We start from the raw sequence: 23,649 nt of genomic DNA, 5'->3' as shown, positions 1-23,649 counted from the left end.
CAGAAGAGCATTCCAGCTTGCAACCATTGGTTCAGTGTTGGTTTACTGCCAATAATGAGAAAATGTTTTAAATAGGCTTGGCCATTAGCTTTTCAAACATTTGAAGAAAACAGGTCCAACCGAAGAACTCCAGCTTTCAGGCAGAAGAAACCTGCCATAAACAACATTCTGTCAGGAAGAACAATTTCCCAGTGAATTACATTCTCTGTATTATACGCTTCTATTGGTTCATTCTTTCATTCAAAAAGTGTTTATCTACATTAGACGGAGGAATAATTGATATCAAATAAACTAAGCAGTAAATTTCCTAGCTTATACACTACAAACTCAAGTCTAAAGGCTCTAATGCTCAATGAGCCAACTTGAAAACAGCCATTTTGCCTAGGAAGACCTATTGGAAAATTCCTGAGAGAGTGTGGCTTTACTATCCCAGATTACTTTTATCATCTCCCTTTCCTGTGCAATTACCTCTCAGAAGTGCTGAGGATTCTGCGCTGGCCGAACATTAACTGTAAAAAAAATAAGGGAAGAGAAAGCATTGCTATAGAAAAAAATCTATTAAAAAAATCTTTCTTTCTGACAGTACTAGGGACAGAATCAGACTTGATTCTTGGATGAAGGAAAGTCTTTCTCTGCACTATTATACCTTTTTACTTAAATCAATACATTAACTAAAAAAGTCATTTTTTACTGGTGACTCTCTCAAATTTTCAGTTTTTCCTTTCTAACAAGTTTTTGCTGTGATGAACCTTGTTTAAGAGCTTAAAAACATTTAGAGAAAATGTCTGTTAAAGTTTCTTAAACCTTGATACTTTGTAATTGTAAATTTCTCTACATCAAATGTTCTTTCCAGATGGCTAATATTCTGCCCGTGTGTACAAGCCTTTGCACTATTTTAACATTTGTGATAAAAGGTTTAAAAATTATTACACTCTTCATAACTGCAAAATTCATATTTTAATGAGACAATTCTGCTTGTATGTCTCCCTCAGGGTACTCAATCAAAGCTAAAAAAGAGGAAGAAAAAGCTCTTACATACAACCACCACCATGTTAATGACGTACATCAGTTAGTTAATGTTGAGGTGCTTTGGGTAAAAAATGCCTCACTTTCACTAGAAATACCACAGAATTTTTCACACTAAAATGCTTGGTATATTTGTCATGAATCATAAAAAAAGAAAAAAAAGCTACATTTACGGCACCTAATGGGACTTTCGTAAACTTCATAGTAAAAATGCATTCACACAGCGTACTTCCTCTATGGAGCAACAATTTTCTGATAAACCCTTTTTACAAAAGGCTCTTGAGCATAAGCAATGCAGAATATAAAATACATCTCACCGCATTTTATGAAGTTAGAGGTATTTCTAAACTAAGCGCTCATTTCCAGACTGGCTTTGTCCCAAAAATTGTCACTTCATGTTATTACTTTTTATCACAAAACTGAACCAAATTCAGGATATGAGATGCTAACAATAGAGGGCAAACATCTCATCACAAGGCTGTGTTTACAGAAGGCTAACAGGCCTCATTCAGAAGGCAAAATAATGAATGGAGTGAAAGCTTTCACATATAAGGGACTCTGATGAATAAGTGCTTATTGCTTATTGCTTCTTTAAGGCCTGAAAACATCTGTGTAGCAAATTTGAAATAGATTTGCCAGTTGGCAGATTGCAGCTTTAACTTTTTTATTTTACTTTTAATATGTTTTATTTAATTTCAATTTAATTTACTTCAAACTTAACTTTAAACTTTTTAGTAAAAATCCATTTAGTAAAAATCCATTTAGTAAAAATCCACCATTTAGAGGTGAAACCAACAACTGCATGTGGCTAGAAATAAAGTGGAATAAAGTTTTGAAAGGAACAAGCATATTAGCATCCCAAGAGCGTGCATTTTGTAAGTATTTAAAGTGTAAACCTTACAAGGACATCAAAGCAATTTGGACAACATCTACATGACTAATGTGTCATCTTCTCCGAAGCTTACTCAGAAATATTCTAGTTTCCCACTGAAATGTCTCTAAGTCCTTTTTTGAACTCTCTACAAATACCGAGCCAATTCAAAACATCAGTGTCTTGGCACACCATTTACTAGCACACAGATAGATATTTAAAAGTGATAACTAAAGATGTGAATAAAAGCGTCTCCTGATCATGTTGTATTCACATGCTAGTCAATGGTGAAGCCACGTATACATTAACAAATTATTTCCAGAATTCTTTGGGTACTTTCTCTGACCTGAAACTAACCCAAACTCTTACCTTTGCTTCTAAAGTATTTCCAGAGGCCTGATGATTGTCTTTGGTCTTCTCTAGCTTTATAGATATTGACAGGGTTTTTTCCTCATATCCATCCAACCAAAGCAGAACTTGAAAATGCAAACTCTAGCCTCTTCCATAACATTTCTTCACAGATGGTGCTACACTGTCTCTGGGGACCAGCAGCACGTTCACTCTCTTTACTCTGGCATGCATATCCCCTGTGGTTGACCAAGGAAACTGGAAACTTTCCAGCTAGCCTCCCACAGTGGAAGCTAGATACAGAGTGGACAAGTCAGCAATGCCCGAGATTGCAAAAGAAAGAAAACGGCCACACATTTCAAAGTGGGGAAGAGGGCAGGGAATAGTGCATTTTATGGGAATTACACCCAGATGTCTTCAGAGCAATTGGTTTAAAATGATTAGGAAAGCTAATGGAGTAGAATATGTATGGGGATTTCATCCTGCTTATCAGCGGAGACAGTATTGTTGCTTTGGGATTAAATCCTAATAATGCGCAAATACACAGAGCACATTAACCAGGTATCTAATTATCACTAGCTAGAAAAAACTGCCTTTTGTAGAGTGATAAACATTGAAAAGCTGAATAGGATCGATATTCATTTAGCGATTCAAAAAACAACAAGCAAGTCTGAAAGCTGCACACCAAAGCCATGTAGAAATAGCATCTGTTTAGCCTAAGTAACACAACAGCAAAAGCATGTGTGACAAGGTGAAAAAAATCCATTTTGCAAGGGCTAGACCTATTTTAAGGAAGTTATTGGACAACATCCAAGGACAGCACGTTCACAGCTTCACACTTATTTTCCTCATGGCACAAGAACAAGCATAACAATAATTCTTTAGACAGAGAGTTTCAAAGCAGAACGATTAAAAGGGAGAGAGAGCATCCCCTGCCTGAGCTGATAGGTTTGACCACATGAGCCAGCAAAAGGGCTGGCAAGAAGAGCCAGAGAGGATGGAAGCTATTTGCCAAAATTCAGGTAACAGACTTCTAAGAAAGCATGAAAAATTTTTCTATCAATTGTTTGTAGCCAAAGCTAGGAAGATACCTTCCCTATCATTAGCACTCATATATTTTCTATAAGCCAAATCTCATAAGTGAATTTATCAGGCTGGTAGATTCACCTAATCAGCTCTGAAACCACCTATTGACCCCAGGTTTTCAAGGGAAGCACTTTTATCTCTCTCTGACGTATGACTGCATATAGCCAAGGAAATGCTGACAAGAAGTTATAGAATCTGTTACCTACCAGAAACTGTCTGGAAAGAAAGTCAAACATTAACAGAGATTTTTTTAAAAGGAATAAAAATGTGTACAACCTAATTATATCCCTGTGCCAAGACCCACAAAAAGAGCATTTTTCAAATAGGAACAGATATTGGCTAACACTGGCCACTGACTTTTACTAGATAAGTTGGTTGTCTCTTCCTTCTTCTAAAGGAAGTAAAGCATATTGATAGTATTATTGATTAGATGATCTTTATAATCTCTTCTAGACTTAAAGTCTACATAGTTACAGGAAATTTAAAAACACAAACATGAATGTAGCAAGAATATAGAAAGAATGGAAGAGACAATCCTTAAAAAAACTTAATGATTTCTTTGTAAAGCTTTGTTACTCAAATATTATTTAGTGTAATACCCTACAAGAGTATAATTTAATCTTTGTTTCCTAGCTTTATGGCCATGGAAAAGAGGTAGCTAATTTATGAACTGACTCAGGAAATGGAGCACAAAGTGGGACACAAAATATTACATATTTTTGTTTGTCTGCTCTATCTTGTTCTTTCATGATGCCGGGAAAAGGAGATACATGAACTTGGACTTCAAGAGGAAGAAACATATTTTTTGTTAGTAATTCCAGAAACCAAGAAAAGTTTGAGATTATTTAGGAGACTACTAAGAAACTTCTGAGATTGTTTTACAAAATGCACTGGCTACAATTAAGCTGAATTAAAGAATCAAAAGTCTTCATTTTCTTTAGTATTTTTTCTAAACAGGCTTCCTTGTGTTTGAATTTAGGGCCATTGAGGATCTAGTCAGCTCTTCTGTTGACAAGCATTTTACATCACTAGGACTGTGTCTCTAAACCCTCCTGTCAAAAAAAAGGAAAGGAGAGGAGAAAGGAGAGGAGAAAGGAGAGGAGAGGAGAGGAGAAAGGAGAGGAGAGGAGAGGAGAAAGGAGAGGAGAGGAGAAAGGAGAGGAGAAAGGAGAGGAGAGGAGAAAGGAGAGGAGAGGAGAAAGGAGAGGAGAGGAGAAAGGAGAGGAGAGGAGAAAGGAGAGGAGAGGACAAAGGAAAGGACAAAGGAGAGAGGAAAGGAGAGAGGAAAGGAGAGAGGAAAGGAGAGAGGAAAGGAGAGAGGAAAGGAGAGAGGAAAGGAGAGAGGAAAGGAGAGCAGAGGAGGAGAGAGGAGAGGAAAGGAAAAATTCTCCATGAATACCAAGCAGACATGATGCACATACACTGCAGTTCAGTAGTATTAACACTTCTCTATAAAAGCTGGGTAGACAATATATCATCTTGCTCAATAAGGAAGATTCTGTTCAACCCTAAATACACTCAGACCCTACATACCCAGACAGCTTTGGGTAGAGTGTTGTTGCAGCTCTATTTGGGAGCTGTAAAAGAATTACGTGATGTAAACCGCAGCTCTGGGTCACCACTCAGTATTCAGGGAGGCTCATGTATTTCAGGGGAGAGAAGGAAAAAAACACACCGAAGTAAAAGAACAAGAGAAAATCCTTCAGTTTGGACACATAAGTTAGTGCACATCCTCACATCCTAGATGTGTTACTGTTTCAGCTACGACAGAACAAGGAAGGAAATGCAAAGGAGTACGAGGAGTTTGCTAAGACAGCAGGAAGCCCATGGCCAAGTTTGCTGTTATGGTTTTAACAATCACAAACTTGGATTTCATTCAGTGATCCCTTCTTAATTTGTATGCATTACAATTCTGTGGTTTTAACTAGGCTCATTCCCAGATTAACACAACACACAATAAACATTGCAAAAAAAGTCAGTTATCCACCTTTTCACCTAATACAGCTTCTCTTTGTTCCCTCCTCATTACTAAGTAATACTAATAAAATCTCCAAATAAGGACAAAGGAATCAATTCAGGGAAGGAAAATAACGTCACTAACATTTTTTTTAGGAATAAATATTACTCTGAACATCTCAACTCATCTTTCTCAGATGTTTCATGTTAAAACTACAGTTTAAGTAATATTGAATTGGATGTTAGAAAGCCATGACAATCTGCAAAAGAAAATTAAAAAATAAATCTAAAGCAATTTTAGAGGCTTTGGATTCTGAGATTAGAATTAAGCCCTGATATATATGGAGGAAAAACAGAAGGATTATTTCTCAATAAAAATCAATCCCTGGGGGAAAAAAAAAAAAAAACCAAACAAAACTTATGGCCACATTTTCGACATCATCTTCTGAATATTTAACCTTTTCATATGAGAATCAATCAGAAACACAAAGGACACTGTTTTCAAGACTATTAAAAAAGAAAACAACCAAATGAAACATACAAGCATAGTTTCATTAAGTCTCAAATCCTTACGTTTACACAGAAAGATTTCTAAAAAAGAGTTAGATAAAAGATTAAATAAGTGATTTAAAAAGAAGGTAGGTTATGTACCCAAATTATGACTTGTGAAATCCATTCTTATAGTCTTTTTAGGATTAAGGGTAGATCAGTTCATTAAAAAACAAAAAAATAAACGAAACAGAAAAACTCTAGCAAACTGCAAGTAGGAGCAATATTGTTTGCGACATGTACGGTCATTTTCCTGTACTTTGGGAACAAGTTGCTTGCAGGGCAAGGCTTCTCACCCACCCTCTCCCCTTTTCCCCTAGGGATAAGACAATTACTTGAATACAGATTTCATAGCACAGGAACACAAGCAAACTACTCAAGGCACCATCACAACTGTGCTCCATCACAATACATTGCAATTGCTAGTCACAGAAAATGGCACAAACTGCTCAGGGGAATTTAGTAATTCTACAGAAGACAATTTGCTTCTTATCACATTTTACCGTTCTCCTCAATACAAAATGTGGCAAGACATCCTTATATACCAGGTTCTCAAATTTTTTTTAAACGTCAAAAGAAAGAGGATATCAGCAGCAGAAAGCCAAGAACAGGGGAACAGTTTGGGGAAGGGTCTTATTCACCAAGAACTCCCCCGTCCTTTTTCCCTTCAGCTCAGCCACTGTGATTTCAGACATCCTGAAAAACACCAGCAACATTAGGCTATCAAACAAAAAGGTATTCTGCCTACATGAGAAGAATCAAGACCCATAAATCCATTTATGTTTATGAAAAGTTTTCTTTCACCTATAGCTTCATCCAATATATAACTTGTACTATTGCATATAGTCAATAAGTCCATAATCACCCTGACATTTTTCTATATCTCAGGTAAATTAATCAAAGATTAAACTTGAAAAACACTTGGTTTGGTATCTTGATGCATGGTTTACGTAGATTCCTCTCATGAACGTCCCTCTCTCTTTGCACATTTCCCTCCTTTTGCCAAACACATAGCAGTATTCACAACAGATGCTCTTCAACTAATTAATAATAGAAATTCACTGACCTATCACACATAAAAACGTTAATTAAAACTAGGAATAACTGAGAGTGTGTGCATGTGTGTATTTGATCAGCTGTACTGGAAGGAGCTAATTAATGCCAGTTATAAAAGTACATTAAGCAAGGTTCTCCATATGCTTAGCTTGACCTTGTTGACCAACAATGGGTGCACAGGAAGCCAGAGGCTCAGTGGTCAGCTTCATAGCAGGTGTTAAAGAAGCAGCTGTCAAAATCCACTGATCATGCCCTTCTGGGAAAGTTAGTAAGTCTGCCTGACAAGAATGAAGTGTTGAAAAGAGGGACTGCAAATAGGGACACAGTGCAGGATGCAGCTTAAACTTGGAAGTTAGAGTTGTACCTTGCCAGCTGGTGCACCAGCCTTGCGTGCCTTTGAGTAGCTCCTCTGTACTCTCCTGGCCTTACAACGTGTTAGGGATCCAGTCCTACTTCAGGAAAGACTGAAAGATTCTACAAAGGCATTCTGTGCATTTAGAAAGGGGGAAATTTTAATATAAATTACAATTCATGGGGGGAAAAAATAAAAAAAAGAAGGCGAAGAAAAAATTTGGAGTTGATTGCAGAATGGGAAAGGAGAGTGAAAGGTAATCAAACTCAGTAGTGTTGTATGAACTATGCCGGGCAGCAGTATCAACAGCTTCCCTCTCACTGCTGGATATTGCCAGCACTTCGCTTCTATCACTGATAGTCTGTTGTGACTGCAGGGATTCCTGGATGTCTTTCAGTAAGTGGTAAGGTACCTCAGACAAAAAGTGACTATTCTGTAAGGTACTCTTTCAGCACGATAACTTCTGGTATGTTTTTGTTGAGTATTTTCGGGATTATTACGGATTGTTACATTTCTGTCTAAGGCAGCAAAATAAATGCTTGTCTATATATTTATTATTGTTGTATAAACAAACAAACCACATAAAACTCTCCTTTAAAAGCAGGAAGCAAAAGTACCAAAAGACTGCTTCAGTAATCACAGTGTTGCTCTGCAGAATATTTTATTTTGACACGTTACTATGTCTCTCACATTTTATGGAATCATGTTCCAATGTTAACCTAATTTTAACACAAACAAAGAATTCCTGTTGCCTAAATAACACCTGATAATCTTTCCTTGAGCCATAGAATTCCCCAAATGCAGTGCTATTTCGTTTGCCATGGAAGGCTATGCCACCATTATCCGTATCACTCCAAATGAGTTTCCAGTAACCTCTCTGCTGCTACTATCGAAATATACTTTTACTTTTCAAGAAACACAAACAAGGAAAGGAAAATGAAGCTACGTTCCCTATAGAAGCATCATTCCAACATTGGCAAGCAAATAAAAGGGTAATTGGGTAACATATGGGTAACATATGTTGTAAAAAGCATCCCAGGATAAGGCTGTAGCTTCAGGATCATTTCGGTTTCAGGATCACCCACCTCTGTTTTTTCCCCAGCTTTCTTCTCCTCCCTCTGTGCCTTATACAGCTGGTAGGCCAGGTAAAATAGCACATTCAGCTGACTAAAACACAACATCTTTTTCTGTTCTGGTCAAACTCTTGTATTCCCTGATCTAATTCTGTATGGAAACTCATGAAAAAGAAAAGTGATAGAAATGGCAGAACTACCTTTTTGGATCCTGACCAAACTTAGACCTACTTTAAGAAATCAGAAGACTTCAGCCTTACAACTTAAATCTTAGATTAGATGTTGGTGGTTTTTTTCCATCCGAATTCATTTAAAACTTGTTTGTGTATGCATACTGAGACTATGGTAAAACATACATTGCAGACATATTTCAAGAGATTGTGCGACCATCTACCTATTTACAAATCTACCTATTTACGTTAGTTCAGGTAAATAAAATATAATTTGGCCCATGATGAGTTTAATTGACGTTCTTTATAATTATATGTGAAACTACAGCTAAGAATAGTGGGAAGGAAAACAGAGAAATATGCAGCTGAAATATTTTAGACAGTGAGATATCCATCTGGGTAAATGTTTCTGTAGGGAATCTGCAGCAGTACCCTCTCTCTGAACACTTTAAGTGGAAGCAGAATAAATGGCAGACACACCACAGATCATGATCTTCCAATGCGTTTATGAAATGAATCTGGAAAAGCTCAGGCGCCTTTTTTATTTTTTCAATCTTAGATTACAGAAGCAGAGCTAAAAGGGAATGGACCACATTAAAGTAAAATAATCAAATCTTGACATGAAAAACAATATTTAATATTTTTTTTGTGCTTGTGAAAAATTCCCTAAGAAAGAAATGGAGAGGGAAAGGTTAAAAGAAAAACCATAACAATAGAACTCAAGTAGGGAAACATCTTCTTAGATTTAACAGAAAACTGGTTTTGAATTAAATATTACAAATAACTGTAAAAATAGTGTAAACTAACCTAGAAAGAAAGCACTGTTTGGACAAAACCTAGAATAAAAGTTCACTTGAACTTTTTTCTGAAAGTGCAAGTTAATATAAAGTTTTTAATACCCGTCTAGCTTTGGCAGCAGTCAAATACTTTTCAAAATTTGACACATTTATGTCAAAAGAAAGTAAATTATTTTTGCTATTGGTTGGTCCATTCTTGTCAAAATCCAACTAACTTTCCATTTTTCTTCATTCTTGGAACATCATTCCTCCAGTTGTCAAGCAAAGATAGAGCTGGATAGAAAGAATGAGGCTACTGGAGTACAAAGCATACCTTTAAAAAGAAAAAAAAACAAGAACATACACACACAGAGAAATTTAAACTTTTAGACGTTCACAAAAAGTAAACATAACACTGTAAACAGTAATTGTCTTCAAGAAAACCAACTAGGAGTTTTGACTGAAATCTCTACTAAAATAAATCAATGATTAAAAGAATTATTAAAATAATAATGAATCAAAACCAATGGGAATTTTCTTGACTTGCCAGAACCAGATTTTGTATTGCCTAATAAATCTTTCTGTCTCCTGAGTTGGCCAAGAAAACTATGTCAGGAAAAAAATGGACCCATTTGTTCTTTCTTTTACTCACTTCAAATGGACCTAGCAGTGCCTTCATTAAAACGTTGCTAGAAGATAATACTCTATTAGCACAGCTGTAGCCAATTCTGTGGATGCAGGCACAGTAAGATTTAATCCTAACAACTGACATGTAACTGGAGTCTCCTGCAGGCAAATTATTCATAAAAACATGCACTGAGTGTGTTGTTATTGAATGTGCACTACTAAAAATAGCTAAAAACTTGCCGTACACAAAACCAGCTCTTTGATAGCACAAAAGACCTAGGATAATGGAAACTATTTTCAGTTTGTATGAGAAGATCCTTCAGCAGCTTCCATAAGCACTTATTATAGAATCACAGAATGGTCTGGGTTAGAAGGGATCTTAAAGATCATCTAGTTCCAGCCCCCTTGCCATTGGCAGGGACACCTCCCACTAGACCAGGCTGCTCCAAGCCCCATCCAGCCTGGCCTTGAACACTTCCAGGGATGGGGCATCCACAACTTCCCTGGGCAACCTGTTCCAGTGCCTCACCACCCTCACAGGAAAGAATGTCTTCCTAATACCTAATCTAAATCTCCCCTCTTTCAGTTTGAAACCGTTACCCCGTGTCCTATCATTACACTCCCTGATATAAGAGTCCCTCCCCATCTTTCCTGTAGGCCCCATTTATTCAGAACACAGTAGCCACTGTAAATACATACAGGAAAAGAGGACTTCTTCATTACTGTTAAATAGATTGTTTTCACAAATCGTTAAAAATAATGAAATATAGTTTTCATTAAATATACACTAATTCCACAAACCTTGTGCTTCTGACTGACGTAAACCAAGAAAGTCCTTTGGACTTCTTTAAAATTCCTCTGCCCATTGACAGTGCTGCTTTGAAACACATCTAAGATATGCTGTTTCTTCTCTGTACTACTATACAACTTCTCTGTACAGCTGTACAACTTAGAGATAGAAACACCCAAAATTTTATGATATGAAAAACAGTGATAAGAATATGAAGATAATTCTGTAGAGAGCAATTACCAAAAATAATGTTGACACTTGCTACACAAATTTTAAATAATTTGTATGACTCATGTTTATGCCAAACACTTCCTTTAATTTCCCGTATACATTGGTCACAGCATTATTATGAAATATCAGAAGTGAAATCCCGTATTTTAGACACATAGCAATAGTCTACAGAATAAATAAGAAGCAAAACAGAACTTCAAAAGAAGTGACTGGATGTTTGGAAGAAAGTATTCTGGTGTCTGGTTGGCAGAAGGCTAAATATGAGTCAGCAGTGTGCCCTGGCAGCCAAGAGGGCAAACCACATCCTGGGCTGCACCAAACACAGTATAACCAGCCAGAGAGAAGAGGTGATTATCCCACTGTATTTAGCATTGGTGCAGCCTCACCTTGAATGCTGTGTGCTGTTCTGGGCCCCACAATTTAAGAAGGATGTTAAGTGACTTGAAGGCATACCGAGTAGGGCAACAAAGGTGGTGAAAGGGCTAGAAGGAATGTCCTATGAGGAGTAGCTAAGGACTTTGGGTTTGTCAAGTTTAGAGAAAAGGAGGCTGAGGGGCAACCTCATTGTTCTCTACAGCTTCCTGAGGATGTGCGGGAACGGTTCAAAGCTTCGTCAGAGGAGGTTCAAACTTGATATTAGGAAATATTTCTCTGCTGAAGAGGTGGTCAAACACTGGAAGAACAGGCTTCCTAGAGGTGGCCAACGTCCCAAGCCTGTCAGTGTTTAAGGGGCATTTGGACAATGCCCTTAAAAACATGCTTTAAATTTTCATCAGCCCTGAAGTGGTCAGGCATTTGGACTAGATGAACATTGTAGGTCCCTTCCAACTGAACTATTCTTTTCTATTCTGTTCTAAAATCTAGCAGCACTGATTAATAAGAGTCCAAATAAAGGATGACACGTGAATAAGCCTTTGTAGTTCAGCAACAGAAATTGAATACTATCTTAGTATGGAATCTGTATGAGAGGCTGGAAGGTAAGCTCCACCAGCTATGTTTAAAAACTGTAATACCTCATTGTCAAAACACAAATATGCTTTGTCAAGTCTGTGGATGACACCAAACTGGGGGAAGCAGTTGATACACTGGAGGTCAAGGTCATCATTCAGATGGCCAACGATAAGCTGGAAGTACAGGCCCATGAAAACGTCATAAAGTTAAACAAAACCCTCCACTTGGGATGGAATAACTCCAAGCAACAGTAAATGTGTGTGGTGACTAGGCACCATCTCTGAGGAGGGGGGGAAAAAAAAAAAAGGACAGAAAAAAAGTGCAAGGGTTTCAGTGGACAACACATCTCCAGCCTTCAGGCAATGAAGGCTAACTGCATAATGGGCTACATTAGCAAGAAAGTAGCCAGTTGGTCAAAGGAAATTACTACTTTCCTTCTCATAGCAATTCTGAGGCCACATCTGGAGTAGTCTGGCAGATGCTTACGAGGCTGGTGCATACAACTATATGGTGAGATTAGGGAGCTGGGTTTCCTACCCTCAAGGAGAAAAGACTGAGTGGGGAAACAGTTGTGGCCTTCAGCTACCTAATATGTTATAAAAAGCAGACTCTCTAATAAGTCATGATCAGATACACACAATAGGACAAGATGTGATGAACACACATTACAAAAAGGAAAATTTTCAACTAGGTGCAAGGCAAAAAAAATTTAGAATATGCTAGAACATTTCGGTTGGAAGGGACTTACAATGATTATCTAGTCCAACTGCCTGACCACTTCAAGGATGAGCAAAAGCTAAAGCATGGTATTAGGGGCATTTTCACAGTGCATGCTTATGTAACAGAACATTCCCAGAAAGGTTATAGAAATGTCATCCTTGGAGATTTTCTGAAGGGGCTGGGGGAGAAGTCATTCTTTTTCTGAAGTTGTCCTGTTTTTAAATGGAAGTTGAACTAGACCTTCAGATACCCCTTCCTATCTAAGTTATTCTGTGACTCTGTAAAATGCGAGACATGTATTTCCTAATTCTGTAAATAAAATATAGTTGTATATGTTCTGTTGTCCACAGTTTTGTCCCCGCTACCATCAGGTTGTTTTTAAATAACAGACTTGCTTCTGTAGATCATTCCACACACGAATAAAATCTATAGTTAGGAACCGTTTCTTAATGGTCAGCCTAAATACAACTTTAACATCCTCTATAGAATCCAGACAAAAGAAAAGATACTAATATTTCAATATTTTTCGAAATGTATTGATCCCTGAGCTATCATTTAGCAAATCTAGTGTCTTTAATACTTCATTCAGGCAATAAAACCTTCATAATCTAAAGACATATTCTTTTTCTGTGCCCATGTGCTACAAATGGATCAGTGATGAAAATCTTAATGTTTCCTCATGACAAGAAAGACACTGGCATAATTTCATACATAATGCTGTTTTCCTTTTACATTCAATACTATCACATTTACGCCAAAATTCTTGGGACTTTTTTCCCCATCTTTTTTTTTTTTCAGATCTGTTTGTTGGATTATGAATTATAATAGAATCATAGAAGCTTCATGGTTGGAAAGGACCTTTGAGATCATCGAGTCCAACCATACACACACAAAAAAACCCCTACAATCTCTGCCACTAGAGCATGCCCTGAAGTGCCACATCTAGACGTTTCTTAAATACCTCTAGGGATGGTGACTCAACCACCTCCCTGGGCAGGCTGTTCCAGTGCCTGACCACTCTTTCAGTAAAGTAATTCCTCCTAATATCTAACCTAAACCTCCCCTGCCGCAACTTCAGACCATTTCCTCTGGTCCTGTCATTATTCACTTGGCAGAAGAGGTCAACCCCCACCTCTCTCCAACCTCCTTTCAGGTAGTTGTAGAGGGCAATGAGGTCTCCCCTCAGCCTTCTCTTCTCCAAGCTAAACATGCCCAGCTCCCTCAGCCTCTCCTCATATGACCTGGTCTCCAGACCCCTCACCAGCCTGGTAGCTCTCCTCTGGACACACTCCAGCACGTCAATGTCCCTCTTGTACAGAGGGGCCCAGAACTGAACACAGCACTTGAGGTGAGGCCTCACCAGTGCCAAGTACAGAGGCACCATCACTTCCCTGCTCCTGCTGGCCACACTATTCCTGATACAAGCCAGAATGCTGTTGGCCTTCTTGGCCACCTGGGCACACTGCTGGGTCATGTTGAGCTGGCTGTCCACCAGATATGGTGGACATAATATGGTTATTATGCTATAGGTGCAATAGACTACGTTTTTCCATGTTGAATCTCATTGCTTTCCTGCCTATACTTCAGACCTCTCAAGACTCCCATTAGTTCTGTTCCCATTCCTGTTTATCTTGGCACTCTCTGCTTAATATAAATGGCATATTTAATTACTTACTTCATGCCATCTTCTAAATTATTAGCAAGGATTTTTTTTTTCTCTAATTTAGAAATAACCCCTTCTGTGAAAGAAACTACTTTGCTTTTTATACATATTGGCAACATTAAGTGACCTTGTAATACCTGGCCTTTTTTAGCAGCCCCGAAGTTACATGGCATCATACACAAAGTTGGATTCAAGCCCTTTCCACAGAACTTTGCACTTAATTCTGTCATGCTAGAGAGAAGTAGTGCATGCCTAACCTGGGATCTTCTTCAAGAGCCCACATATTCCCACAGTAGGATTCCACTCTAGAGACCTTTTGCCTGAAAGACATACCTTGTTTCAGAGTTTCTCACGGGTATTTTACATCAGAATCCCTTCACTTTGAGTCAGAACAGCTTCCAGTAACTGCCTCATACCTGGCTGGCCAGAAGCCCCCAGCCCTTCTCCCCGCTTCTTACACTCCATATAGCTGATCTGTTTCTGAGCCTTTAAAAAAAAAATAATCACGGGATCCCCAATCAGGCTGGATCTCTTTCCCTTAAAACGGCCACCAATTTCATAACAAACATGAAACCATCTTAAAACAGCTAAAGGAAACAGAAACTTGAGAGTTCAGACCTGTATCATTTTATTTGGCACACCAAATTATTACACACCAGTTACCCTAGATCAAATGCAACAAGATATAATACGAAATGACTGAAGCACTCCACAGTAAACCGCAAGACAACATGACATGACGGTAAGAATTATTTCTTCACGAAAACAATGTTTGGAAAGATATAAACAGTCTCCTAGCCGCAAAGGTTTCAAGTTTGTTACCTACCGCTGTTTTCTGAGCATGATAAATAGCTTGTTGTGCACAGGACTGAGATATAATTCCACTTCCCATAGCAAAATGCAGGCATTCTTATCCTTCTAGCATATATCTGGCCTCCACACATTGCTGCTTTCAATATTCACTAAATCCTAAGAGGTCTGAGCTAAGAGCATGCTAGGTAAACAAACAGATACAATTCTTTCCCAAAGGGACAATCGAGGAAATGATTGCAAAGTATCTTCAGTTCCAGTGACTTGCTGTATGCTAACAATCCCTTAATTCCCTCTCACAACTCCTTGCTTTCAATACTATATCACGATCTTTCATTTGGGTCAGTTAAAGAAATTCAGCAGAGGCGATCTATTAATATGGAAGAGAAGGACATCTAGCTAAAGGAAAAGCAGGAATCTGCCTTGCTTTTCTTTATAAAGAAAATGAATGATTCTCAAAACAAAGAGATTATTTAAAATGGGGGTTTGAAAAGTATAATTATTCATTAAGATCTTCACCACATATTCAAGATCTTCTCTAAATATTAAGTTCTATAACTGAAACCAATGCAAGAAGTATACAGTGGTGAGAATAGAAGCTAATGAAATCCTTCTAAACATTATCAGAAGCTGTGAAGTGATTTAATTAGTATGGCCAAGTATCTGAAGCAGAAGAAGAAGCTGTTAGATTCTTTTAACAATACCAAAAAACCTCCTTCTGCCTTATAACAGCTCTTTCATGCTTTCTAACCAGGAACTGATCTATAGCCACAAATCATAAACTACCACACCAGAGCTCAAGAAAAGCACACAAAGTACCTAAAAATGAAGCCTAACCAGAGTTTGCCTGTATAAATCTGAGAAAATTATGTTCCCTCTTGGCCCCGCGTGTCTAAGAGATCTTCCAAAGCTGCTTTCTTTCCTGACAAAGGATCACTCAAAGAGCCACTAGTGTCTCTTCCTGGAAGTGCTGCCACCTTGCCAGAGGGACACACATCTCACTGTTTGCTCCCCAGCCACTGCCTTGGGCAATTCATAAACTTTGCGACGGCACTGCAAATTCCCTATCTGCACACATGCTAATAGGGGGCTCAGCAGCTCTGCGCTTGGCAGCATCAACCATTTTTATCCACAAGACCAAAAGGAAGGGGAGCTGTTTTCCCAAAAGCCCAGATTTCTAAGCAGTTGCTCAGAGTGCAGCTTCTGTGCCAATCTCAGTTTTGAAAGAAGAGTTTAAATCACATCTTTCATTTGCAAGATGAAGCCATAACAATTAGGCTTTATTCCAAAGCATTTGCTTTCTCACAGATTTGTTTGCATCTATAATGAAAATCCAGCACTTTCTTTTTTTTTTTTTTTTTTGGCATAGTCAAAGGAATTGGGAAGATAACCAATTTGGATGCAAACTAACAAAATGATTGTCCTTTCTCAAAAAAAAACCCAAAAAACCAAAACAACAATAACTAGGCATGTCAAGGGAAAGCAGGAAAACAGATAACAAAACCAGCCTGTTTACTGAAATAATTTTCTTCTAAGTCTATGAAGCTTCAACTACATACATAATAAAAATCAGTGCTGTTACAAAAGTCAGCACAACGTAAATGACAGCACTGCTAGCTGCAAAGGCCAGTGTGGACTGTGCTTAAGCACACCTAAATACAATAACCCCACCTTCTAAATATAATAACTTTTTTATCAACAAGCTAGCCTTGTAGCATTAATTCAAATATTTTTAATCACGAAAGTTAAAAGCTGTGGTATAAGAGCATACAACTGATTTGGGGCTTCAGTTTGTTTTTCTTCCTTGTTTTCAAACCAGAGTCCACTTGCAGTGCTCACGTTCAGAATTTGTACAGCAGAGAGAGAAGGCACATATAAGGGGTACCCTAAACCGGGATTTTCCTTTGACCCATTTGCTAGGGTGGCCTTGCTGAGTAAACGCAACTGCAGGGTGATACACTTCATAATTTGTAAAACAAACTCTCAAATCACAACCATATGCAAGATGTTACATTGAATCCCGGAAGCTTATATATAAATGTCTTATAGAGATGTATAAGACGGACTTTTAACCAACGGTGAAATGAATTATTACTGCACTCAGCACAACAGAAAAAATTATACCCATTAACAATCGTTCACACAGCTCCAAAAGTCACAGCACATTTAAATATTCATCTTTTTTCTAAAGTTAATCCTATTATCAAGTAACATTTTTTGGTTAGCCAGTCTATTAGTGCAAAATATTGCAAGAAAACTCATGGAATTATTTGTAATGTAAAGCACACACTAAAAGAAAGCTGGGGCAAGGGAGAAGATGGAGTCTATTAAATTTTGGTAGGAAGCAATGATCAAGGACTTTATTTTTTTTCCTAAAAAAAAAAATAAATAAAATTTGTGTATTTTGCTGACATCCTCTCAGGGAGTATAGTGTTACTAAGCTCAGAGAAAAATATTTCTGGTTATTTCAAAAAAGTATTTTGATATGCAGTAGTTTGAGTTTCCCCGGGATACAGTATATAAGAAGGATCTTTCCCTCTAGCACTCATCCTATTTTTAGAGTATTACTAAATTTTGCCCTTGCATTATCCATGCATCTTAATAGGGCCCCCTGAGGAATTAGACAGACAATGGAAATAATCAGACGGCTCCTAATGAAAACACACCAGGAGGTGTGGGAGTAGGAACCCTGAGAAAACGGATCAGGTCGTGTAGGAAGCCTACCGTTTTCCCCTCAGACTCTTCTTTTGCAAAAACCCACCTGTGACAGGCCATCTCCTCCTCCGCCGCCTCCTCCTCTTCCACACCTGGCAGATGGGAAGGATGCAAAGAACACAATGCTTTTGTTAGTGTCATTAATGCCAATGCTTCATCAGATGCAGATACGTGTGTTCACATTACTCAGTTTACCTGCTGCCACGCAGCATCAGGAAGAACCAACAGCTTTGGATCCTTGTAAGCCGTTTCTAGACAGTGAAATGAGAAGACTAAATTAAGGCAGCTCAAAGGGGGAAAGTGCCTTACTAAATAACTTTTATTAGAAAAATGCCTTCTAAAGCTTGTGCAAGGCCTACTACACTCTCAATAGCGTTTTTCCTAAGCTACAATTTCAGTCTAGGTTATTTAAAAAGATATTCTTACAAAGGTTTCACTGTAAAGGGCAAGCACACACACATAACAAATAAAATTGTGCAAGCTTTTCTTTTTCTTTTTTTTTTTTTAAATTGAACATTACTCAATATCTTCTTAGTTCCTTTTTTTATTATTTTCCTTTACAGATCTTGCTATAAAAATGGATGTAGAAATAGAGTTTACTGCTTTTCTCTGCATTTTTTTCTTGGAAGGACACAGTTTGTAATGGATTCCAAGATAAGCCCATTTGAGAAGATAAACCAGGAGAAAAAATAACTGTGCAAGAAAACATGAATAGTTTTATGCTGGTGTAACTCCCTGAACTGACTTATTTCGGGACCAGACAAGAATCTGTATTTGTACAATGGCTGTAGTAGGAGGGCAGTAAGTTAAGACCACCTACTTCCTTCAGAAGTCACAAGGAGTCTTATCAGCTTGAATGTGTCACAAAACTGCAACGTTCAGACACATATACGCTAAGTAGGGTATGGAAGGTGGGAAGGAAGCACATGAGCCATTTCCCCACACAAATAAAAGTGCCAAAAAGATGGGAGCTGGTGTCCAGTAAAATTTGCCCTAATCAAGCTGTAGTCAGACCTGAGAGCTCAAAAAGCATTTCTAGCTTCACCAGCCTAGAAGTATTAACAGCAAAAGTAACTCTTCACCCTTTCTGTGTCTCACAACAAATCCCACTTTTACATCAGGAACATAGTTAGCCTGTAGAACTTGCAATAGCTTAATTTAAAAAAAAAAAAAAAAAGTACTCTTTAAAATGTAATAAATTATGTAAATAGCAGTATCTACACTTTAATATAAACTTTTCATCTGTAAATACTATCTTCAGGAGGTAATTTACACACTAATACATAACGTCCTAATAAACTGAAAAAAAATATGGCATAGACTGGACAAGTGGCTTTCTGAAGACCCCTCAGGAAATCTCTCAGTGGCTTAAATAAGCTTCAGACGCACATTTACTAATCCCGTTCCAGAGCTTTATCTCACTTGCTTATACTGAGACTTAGAAAATTAAGATTGTCATCAGGAAACATGTTCCTTAGGCCTAAATCACAACAGTATTGGTGAAAGCTGAGGTATTTCACGTTTTCCAGCTTCTTCTCTGGCATTACCTGTTCTCTTTGTATTTGATTTCTCTTGTCCAAATAATCAACAGATTTTCTACACGAAGCCCTCACAATAAGAAGCTTTCTTACTGCCCCTGTAGCTTTATTACTGTACACTGGTCATCAGTAAAAGAATTACTTCTCTCTCTCTGACGACACAGGGTGCTAACATGAGGCAAAAGTACATGATTACCATTACAACAGGTACACTGCCTATTTACATACAGAGAGAGTCAAGGAGGGAGGGAGAAAGAGAGGGAGTGAGGGACACAGATCTTCAGGAGCTTATTGACTTGGTTTCATGAGTGCTGGTAATTACAACTACAACTACTGAAATTCTCCAAGGAACTGAACAGAACTTGTACAATATTTTTCTTCTTATAAAGCAATGCTTTTTGCACTCCCTCCCTTTAATGCTGTCATCCAAGTAAATCTTCTTGATGAAATAAAATGATCGTCTGCCTTCAGTGAAAGAAAACAGAAAATAAGCGGTACTTGTCCGCATTATGCTAAGTGCACAGGCGTTACTTTACTACTATTAGTAGAACTGTACTATCTTCTACATGTCTTTTTGTTTCTACAGTCAAATATAACACAAAGTCTTCTGCAGCTTCTCAAGAGTAATTTTAATTTCAAAAACTGAAGCAAAAACTACCTCATAAAGCATTTTTCTCTAGCACCTTCCATTTAACAACTGGCATCCCCCAGCTATGAAAAACATTTAAGCAAACATTGAACGTTTCGTTTCCCAGTCTCAGAGAAGAAAAACAAAAGAAACATTTAAGAAATCATTCTTAATAGTAAGTAGCATTTACTGTCCTCATCTCTTCCATTTTTCTTTACCACAAAAGCGTTTACTACACAAAAGCTTAACCTGACTGAAACTTACTTTCCCTGCTTCTGCAATGAAAATCCATAACGTGCAAACAAAAGCTTACTTATTGCAGAAAAATACATTTTTTGCCAACTTTTGAAATACAAAGATTTAATCACATCATCTATTTCAGTTCTTCCTAAAATGTCATTCACCAGTGACTGCTATGATCTCTGAACATCAAATTAATAGTCTGTCTACAAGATAGCTTTCTTGCTTGATGAGGCTGTGCTTCTCACTTGTCATTCAAAGGAACCCACTGTAAAGTGACTTTCCAGTTTAATTGGATTAGCCTGCAAAAATATCGCTCAACACATCCTTTTCAGTCTTCCTGTTTCACCAGCAAATTCGAAACTAAGTAGATTCATTTTAAAGAGGAAACCTCTCACAAAGATCTACAGGCTAAGAAAACTAAGTGACCCCATGGCCCAATATAAGGAATCAGTAACAATATAGACATTGCCACTGAAAGACTGGATTAACTGAATTATTTTTCCCTGTATTTACCAAATACAGAGATTGATATATCCCACAGATGCATATTCCTAGGGAAAATGTGAAATGTCAAGGCTTTACCACTTCACCAGAGCAGATAATTAAGTAATTAGAACAATTAAACGTTGACAAAGCACCAGCGACCCCCAGGTGAATTACAGCCCTGAATTATGAAAGCATTAGCATGGGAAGAGGGAAGACTTTGGCACATATGTAGGACAGATTAAATGCGGTTGTAGGATTGGTTTTACAATTTATGCACTTATCTTCCAGATGTGCTCAGCAGTCCACAACTTTTACTGTCAAACTGCTTATTTAGGTGCCTGGGGGGAACTCATCTAGGTACATTTTCTCTCTGAAAAGCCAGTGAATTAGAAAGCAGAGAGTACATAGTCATCCGTACTCTCACCCTTTTACACCACACGAAAGGGATGAAATATTATGACAGTGCCCTAAAAGAGCTGTGTCCATCTGAGTGAAATATGTCCTTCAGCCCAGGCACCTGGGACAGCTGATGCTCAAGGGGCCCTTTTCGAGAATCGTACATGGGACATCAGTGGCTGAATTGTGCCAGAGGCTTTTAACCTGTGTTGAGAACTGACTGCGCTTCAGCAGCTGCTCTGACTGTGTTCGTGCAGAAACACCCTATTTGCTAAATAAGGAATATGAGCAGTATAGCCATCACAGCATGTAGTTCAGGATAAGATTCCTCTTTTACTGTTAGGGCAGGCTTGCTTTACCTAGTGTTTTTGGGGGTGGAAGGTTTGGGTTTCCAACACATCGGACTGCCTGCTGTGATGAACCAGCTCCAAGTAGAACGAGCTGGCCCCTGGGAATGGATGCACTAGCTGGATGGACAGCAGGGACAGCAGCACAGACACAGCCTCAGAGGACGGCAGAGATGGGCAACACGTGTAATTCCCAGCAACCGTCAGCTGTGAAGACTGCAGCTACCAGATTTGTTGCAAGCAAGAGTGTGCGAACATGTTACAGGCTGCAGTCCTTTCTAAGTGGCAAGCTGTTTTAAAAATGAAGAAAGAGCAGGGAAAAATGATATGGGAGAGATCTATGGATACTCAACAAAAATTCAATACAAAAAAGGTCACATACAGGAGATTTCACACTTGTTTCTCAAAAGCACACTTCATGTTATTCTTTTCTGCAATTGTTAATAACGTCTCATTTCATTGCCTTTACAAAATGGGAAGAAAGACCCCTGAGAAAAGAAGATTAAAGACTATTAACTCTTTGTTTCTAAACTGAATTACACCATTTTCACAATAAAAATATAGTAAGATGGCAATTTGTCAAATAATTGAAATATGAAATACGCTATTTAAAGCCTATTTGTAATATCTGACATGAAATTATACAAAATCCTTATTTTGAAGTGGGGATTTACTCAAAACTGATTTTTTAGAATTTTGCCGCTTCAAGCCAAATCATATATTGACATGATTTAACATAACTTACTTCATTAAAAAAGATATATAAATTAGCTGAAGACACAAAATGGGTAAAAAGTATCAAAGATTATAGGGTAAGGAACAAACCTTTCAGAGTGGTTTCTGTAGATGAACCATGTGGGTGAATAAGTAGCTCTCAGAGTTCAGAGTAGAGAACGGAGTAGTGTTGACGTAATGAACAAAAGTAGGTGGATGGTTCCAGTTTGAAGCAGAACCTCTCCCACTTTATCAAGGCTGCTAAAAATGATTCATTCTAGGCTACAGCATTTTACATGCCATGGACATTCAGTAGGTTTTTCTTCCTACTTGGCAAAGGAGGTGGCAAAGGAAATGCTTTTCTGATTATGTTCCAACAACCTTTGCTTTCATTTCAAAAAAAAAAACAACAACAACAACAACTACAAAAAACCAACAACCAAAACCCCGTAAGTTTGGAAACAAGGAAGAATGGGGAAACTTAAGCCTAAATGAAAGTCAAAATAGAGGGGAAAATACAAAACTGAAACACGAAATGTACAATTGGGAAAAACAGAGGGAACGTGGAAAAAAATTGAAAGAAATTCTTAAAAGCAGTATTATGGAGAATACTTAACTTGTATTTCTATACCAGGCCTTAATTAATGTTTAGGTTACATAGCTGCATTACCCTAGTGAAAGTTCCTCTAGAGGTTTCCATTGCAGAAAAAAATAGCATCCATTCCTCAGGAATAGCTAGAAGAAATAAAAATACCAACAACTCTCCACCACTACCCCCTTGGACCTGTGCAGCTCCTGAAAAGACAAGTCTTCTCTCTGTAAAACAGCACAAAATAAATTAACGCCATTATTTTGTTTAGTAAATAGCCTAGAAACAGGAGTTTTCAAATAGTCATACTAATACTTTACTAACAATAACATTAATGCTCCAACACAGATCACTGGTTTAAAAGGAAGTAGTAAGCAGATAGAAATCAAAAGCTGGTAAGTGATAGCCCTATGAAATAAATGTTTCTGAACTTGCAATGACCACTGACAGCACTGAAGTATAGCCCAGTTATGACTGAACTGACCATATTTTGCCTCTCATTATACTTAAATGCATACCAAAATTGATGTTCACTGAACTAGGAACCCAAACATATGTTTAATTCTGAGCACGTGCTCTGCTAAAAGCAGCAGAACTAAAACCCATATCCTATAGTAAAGGAGGTTAAGTAGAGTCAAGTGCATTTTTAGATCATTATCTACCAGTATGCATATCTGTTGAATGACTTATGAATATGAGAGTTTTATTACTACTTTTCAGATCCACCCTGTATGTCTAACAAAGTTTAAGTTTGATACACAAGGCTAGCAGTGCTTTCGTTTGTAATAATTGCAAAAATTAATTTTCAGAAGAGTTTCTTATCCATTAGTATTTTGCTGGCTCACAAACTAACCAGAAAGAGCAGAATACACACACTTTTTAACTGGAACTGAGAAACAAAAATATGCCTAATGGCTATAGAGAATGCCTACTGATAG

General features: G+C 37.8%; 1 long non-coding RNA gene across 2 annotated transcripts; it reads right to left on the bottom strand.

The window, feature by feature from the left end:
- Positions 1–8,977: 8,977 nt before the first annotated feature.
- Positions 8,978–21,878, bottom strand: LOC141738398 (uncharacterized). Of its 2 annotated transcripts, none has more exons than XR_012585377.1 (4): positions 21,791–21,878; positions 17,966–18,021; positions 17,817–17,862; positions 8,978–9,597 (listed from the first exon to the last, which is right to left on the bottom strand). It is a non-coding gene; the product is annotated as an uncharacterized LOC141738398 (long non-coding RNA). The 2 variants fall into 2 exon arrangements; XR_012585378.1 differs by lacking the exon at positions 21,791–21,878 and adding an exon at positions 21,421–21,560.
- Between the last annotated feature and the right edge of the window lie 1,771 nt (positions 21,879–23,649).

Source organism: Larus michahellis, chromosome 2, assembly GCF_964199755.1.
Source record: "Larus michahellis chromosome 2, bLarMic1.1, whole genome shotgun sequence".
Lineage (NCBI taxonomy): Eukaryota > Metazoa > Chordata > Aves > Charadriiformes > Laridae > Larus > Larus michahellis.
Note: the sequence above shows the minus strand (reverse complement) of the source record. Positions and strands in the feature narration are given on the sequence as shown.